We start from the raw sequence: 6,000 nt of genomic DNA, 5'->3' as shown, positions 1-6,000 counted from the left end.
AAAACCAGCAGAGGCAAGGGAGTGGCCAAGGATGCCGGGACGAGCGAGCCGCCGGAGAGCGAGCTGGCGGTGCGGTGGACGCAATCTGCCTACTTCCCCACAGCGGTCGACGCGGTCCACCTCCGGGACTACTTCAAGCATCTGTGGGTGTGCAAGACGGGAGGGGAGACGATGAGGCACCCGGCCACGCGCGTCATCACTGCTGCCTTCGCCGAGGCCGGCCCGAATCGGTACCCGTTCTTCGTCGATTACTTTTCTTGCGGCCTCTGCCCCCCCCCCTTCTCTGATTTCTTCAGCGACATCATGCACACCTACGGCTTCCACCTTCTGGATTTTACCCCAAATGCCGTGGCGTGCATGGCTCTTTTTGCGCACCTCTGCGAAGGCTTCGTTGGGGTGCATCCCAACACGGCGCTCTTCCGCCACTACTTCTTCCCTCGGATCCAAAAGGGAGGCGCCATCTCTGTTTGTGTCACCTGGATCCCAAGGTCCAAAGGGACGTACCCGGAGGGCTCCCAGAAGGAGAGGTGGGAAGAATGGTGGGGCCGGTGGTGCTGGATTGAGAAGGACGACCCACCAGCATTCTGCGAGGTTCGCCAGGCGCCGCCGTTTTGTTGAAGTGACTGGAGCGATGTCGATGCCGACGACGCGAAGCTCACGGTCGCCACCACCAGGATTCTTCGCCTCACCGAGGCCGGGCTCACCCTTGAGATGATCGGGGCGGATTTCATCCGCCGCCGAATCGCTCCGGTGCACAACAAGGGGAGGCCAGCCTGGCTCTTCACGAATGCGGCCGACATCATGAGGCTTCGCCCCGGCCTCGACCACAACCTCACGGTGATGGGGCACGCCCACTTTTGCCAGCGGCTCTTCCAACTCGACGTGAACCGCGATGGCAAGGTCGAGCAGTCCGGCAAGGTCGTCAAGGGGCCCTTGTTTAAGTTGCCGGCGGGGGTGGTCCCGCTGAGCAACAACTCGTGTCGAAATGACATCATCGCCATGATGCTGGAGTTCAAAGCGCACGGCCTCGTCCCAACTTGGGCCGAGTCGCCGGAAGACGAAGTGCAGGAATTCTTCGACACCTTGGAGGAGAAGTACATCCGCGATGAGCCACGGCTCGTCCAGGACACCACCCAGGCGGAGCTGGACTACATTGCCGCCAGGGCGGCGGAGGCGGAGCTCGCCAAGGAGGCCGGCAGCGCCGGTGGTGTGGAGGATAAGGCCGCGACGGCCGCGGAGGAGAAGGAGCTTGCCCAGTGGGCGGAGTCCGATGGGGAGGCCAGGGGCCCCTCTCATTGAGGATGTGGTTGATGAGTCGTCGGAGGAGGAGGCCGAGGCTGTCGACCCTCCGGTCATGGGGAGAGGGCGAGTCCTGCGGCGGGCCACCTCTGGCGAGCCGGTCCGGCCCGGCAGGGCCGTACAACCGCGGCAAGCCCAGGAGGGGTCCGCGCACCAGACAAGGGCCGCGGCGGCGAAGAAGATAGCAACTGCCTTCTCTTCGTCAAAGCGTCCTCGGACTCCATCAGCTTCCCCTCCTCCGGCAGATGTCGACGCAGAGGTCATCTTCGATTTTGGGTCCCTCAGCCCAAGGAGGAAGAGGAAGGCGGCAGAAGAGGAGGTGGAGGACGAGTAAGTGTCTTGTTCCTTTCTGTCATCCCTGCCTCCTCATGTTGTGCCGCTTACCTCGATTTGTTTCCATCTTTGTAGGGATGCGGAGACACTGGCCCAGAGGGTGAAGAGGGCCAGGGCTTCGGCGAGCGGCCAGCTCCCGGCCGGCACTTCCGGTACACCGCTGGTGGTGTTGAGCAGCCCGGACAGCAGCCCCCAGCACAGCCCCTAGAGTAAGTCCATCACTCATCCCTCGTCAACGTGTGTTGGGGGCACGATCTCTTGGTGCTGACCTTGCCGTGGTTGTAGGAGGAGGACAGTAGCAGGAGGAGCCACAGAGGGCTACCCCCAACACGCCGCCCCCATCGACCACGCCGCCCCGAGGGGCGTCCCCGGCAAGGGCGCCAAGCACCGAGCCCATGCACACAGAGGAGGAGGAGGCGAACTTGGGCGCTGGTGGCTTCACCTCAGCGCCAAATGTTGGCGGGGAGGGGACCTCTGCTTCCTAGCCCAGCACGGGTAAGTTACTTGCCTTCCATCCCTGTTCTTTTTCTGTTCTTTCTGAATCTTGGTCTTCGCTTTGCCTTATGCCCTTCTCGGTATCCAGATCCTTCTTCGGTGGATCCAGAGGACATACATACCGTCATCGAGGATGTCGCCAAGGATGCCGCAGCGGAGGCCGACAAGATCGCCGCCAAGGAGGCCGCCAGGGGCGCTGCTGAAGATGTCACCAAGGGGCCCGCCGGGGAGCCCGGCAAGGCTGCTGCTGAGGAGGCCGGCAAGGGGCCCGCCGGGGATGCCGGCAAGGTCGCTGCCGAGGAGGAGGTGGTTGACGACCAACCTTCCTCCTCTGCTACCTTTGGCTCAGGCAGGTACCTGAGGGTGAGTGATGACCTGTTCGTCCACCTCTCAGGGACGGCGAGCACCGGGGCGCCCGTTGATGGGGAGGTGTTCGATGATGAAGTGCTCGCCGCCGCCGGGCTTGAGGTCATTGACGAACCGAGCGTCGGTGGCGGTGGTTCCCAGGAAGAGCGGCTCCTCCAGGCCATGGGCGCCAACTTCCAGAAGCTCCGGGTGCTTCACCGCGCTCGCCTGGACAAGGCCAAGTCCAGGATGGCGGTGGTGGACAAGGCGGAGGCAGACCTCAAGGGTTATGTTGCCAAGGCGCAGGCTTGGTTCCGCCAGGCCCACAAGGACCTGAAGGCCGCCTAGGACCCGCTGGCTGAGCGCGACCTGGCGCTCTACATGAAGCAGGCCGACATTGAGAAGGCCCAGGAGCTGGCGAAGCAGGAGGCTGCCCAGGCCGAGGTGGCTCGGCACCAGCAGCATGCCGCGCTGAACTCCCAGGAGGAGGACCTTGCCACGCGTGAGGAGAAGCTTGCCGCAACGCTCCGCGGCAAGGATGAGGAGGTGGAGAAGCTCGTCGTGCAGCGGACCCAGGAGCTGGAGCAGAGGCACAAGGAGGCACTCGATGCCCAGGCTCTGGTTCACGCCGGCAAGGTGAAGGAGTTGGAGGTGGAGCGGGACGGGCTGAAGGACCAGACCAAGAAGCTGGCCGAGGAGAAGAACATGCTCAACGGTGCCCTGGTGAAGGCGCAGGGCGCAGTCCTTGGCAAGGCGGAGCAGCTCTCCAAAGCCAACGACTCCATCAAAGACCTGAAGCTGAAGCTAGAGGGCCTTGAGGAGACGCTCTCGGAGGCCAAGGCCCGGGAGGAGAACCTGGCCAAGGATCTGGAGGCCGAGAAGCAGCAGCGGAAGAACGAAGCCGCCAACCACAGGGATTTTGTGGATGGTCAGAATCGCTGGATCGGCCGCCTCGAAGACGTCGTCGGCAGGATCACCACGCAACTGGGTACCATGGGGATGCCAAATGTGAGGTATACCCCGGAGCGCAACGTGAGCCCCAACGCCAAGCTGACCCTGTTCTTCGAGGGCGTCCTCAGGGCCCTGGAGCAGCTTCACTCCAATCGAGCGGCCTCGCTGGCCGATGAGGCCCGGAGGCTTTGCCAGGGTGCCATGACCAAGGTCCTCACCAAGATGGCGTACTGGAATCCCAACCTCGACTTCGACGCCGCGCTGGATAGCTTGCCGGAGGATGCGGACCTCGCGGCGCTCAAGGAGCGTATCAAGCCCATCATCAGCCGCATCGGCGGAATTCAGAGGGTAGAGGGCCAGCGCCGGGATTAGGCACCCCGTCTCCACTGCCGCTGCAGGTTCATGACCAAGACAATTTTTATCTTTAGTTAGAACCGCAGCAACAATCGATGTAATATAACTATGCAGTACTTTTAATATGATGCATGTTGTCTTCCTGTTCGATCCTCCCTTTGTATGTTCACCCTACGTTAACCGGGTAGGCTTGCCGGCGCGTAAACGCAGGGCGGCACCTTGGGGACGGATCCCCAATGGCCTGCCGGGTGTGCTTGCTGCCAGGCGAACCACCTTACCGCTCTCAATGCGGCCGCTCGAACTGTCGAGCTTGACTCGAGTCAGAATCGAGAGCGTTGCCAATTGCGGAAGGCCACCCTGCCGCTCTCGACGCGGCCGCTTGAGCTATTGAGCGGACTCGAAACAGAACAAGGGCGTTGCCAATTGCGGAAGGGACCCTTTGCGTGCAGGTTTTCCATACATAGGGCAGGACCTTTGAGGACAATAACCTTATATATAAAAAGAAATTGCTCAAAGTTTCGCATGACTTAGCTTTTATGTCGTCGCACGGGCGTCCACCGCATCTGCAGATGGTGCCGTCAGGCTTGGTCGTCTCCCTCCTTGGGACGACGGCCACGATGGAGCCGCTACTCCGACCAGACCAGATTTCCACATCTGTGCCCGCTACCTGGCGCGCCAAAGATGTCGGTGGGAACGACACCTATGGGGTCACTGGGATCCCTTCTACGGTCGGCGGGCGCGAGGTTGTGCAAAGAGCAGGTCTGACAGGAAGCACACGGATCGTTTACCTAGGTTCAGGCCGCGAAGATGCGTAATACCCTAGTCCTGCTTTGGTGGATGTATTGAGTGTTCTTGTGTTCTTGAGCTAGCTACGGGGTGCAACTTGCCCAAAAGAGCCGAATCCCTCTCCTGGTCACCTCGGGCCTCCTTTTATAGGAAAAAGGGGTTGCCACAGTGGCACATAGGACATGGAAAGGTCTACAGTCGATAAGCTTATCCTCTGGGACCGTCGGACAAACACATTTAATGCGCTGCCGACGTGCCCCCCTTGCTTTATCGGGGACGCCAAGGGAGCACGTCCCAGCTGTCGCCGCCTTGCCTGGCCTCGACACGTGTCCGAGCTGATGAGGCATCACGGCGCCATGTTGGCTGGCTGCTGGGCTGGCGCGGTGGTGGAGCCTTCATGAAGGGTCGCATGCCACCACGCAGGTGCTTGCTGAGTCGGTATAGAGGCCGCTTGTCGCCACGCAGGTGCCTGCCCAGCTGGTTGAGCTAGCTGCTGCTTGGGGACGGCGGTGGAGTCTTGGCTGGTGCGGGCCTGGCAGTGGCCCTGCTGATGCCCTCGGCAAGGGCCTTGCCGGGGCCCCGGCAAGGGTCTTGCCTGTTGGGAATCGTAGCATAATTTTAAAATTTTCCTACGTTCACCAAGATGCATCTATGGAGTATACTAGCAACGAGGGGAAGGGAGTGCATCTACATACCCTTGTAGATCGCGAGCGGAAGCGTTCCAATGAACGTGGATGACGTAGTCGTACTCGCCGTGATCCAAATCACCGATGACCGAGTGCCGAACGGACAGCACCTCCGCGTTCAACACACGTACGGTGCAGCGACGTCTCCTCCTTCTTGATCCAGCAAGGGGAAGGAGAGGTTGATGGAGATCCAACAGCACGACGGCGTGGTGGTGGATGTAGCGGTTCTCAGGCAGGGCTTCGCCGAGCTTCTGCGCGAGAGAGAGAGGTGTTGCAGGGGAGGAGGGAGGCGCCCAAGGCTGTTGTGTGCTGCCCTCCCTCCCCCCCCCCCTTTATATAGGCCCCCTGGGGGGGCGCCGGCCCCAAGAGATGGGATCTCAAGGGGGGGCGGCGGCCACAAGGGGGGAAGGGGTTGCCTTGCCCCCCAAGGCAAGGGGGAACTCCCCCCTAGGGTTCCCAACCCTAGGCGCATGGGGGGAGGCCTAAGGGGGGCGCCCCAGCCCACTAAGGGCTGGTTCCCTTCCACTTTCAGCCCACGGGGCCCTCCGGAATAGGTGGCCCCACCCGGTGGACCCCCGGGACCCTTCCGGTGGTCCCGGTACAATACCGGTAACCCCCGAAACTTTCCCAGTGGCCGAAACTGGACTCCCTATATATAATTCTTCACCTCCGGACCATTCCGGAACCTCTCGTGACGTCCGGGATCTCATCCGGGACTCCGAACAACTTTCGGGTTTCCGCATACATATAT

Source organism: Triticum aestivum, unplaced genomic scaffold (genome assembly GCF_018294505.1).
Source record: "Triticum aestivum cultivar Chinese Spring unplaced genomic scaffold, IWGSC CS RefSeq v2.1 scaffold27977, whole genome shotgun sequence".
Taxonomy (NCBI): domain Eukaryota; kingdom Viridiplantae; phylum Streptophyta; class Magnoliopsida; order Poales; family Poaceae; genus Triticum; species Triticum aestivum.
Note: the sequence above shows the minus strand (reverse complement) of the source record.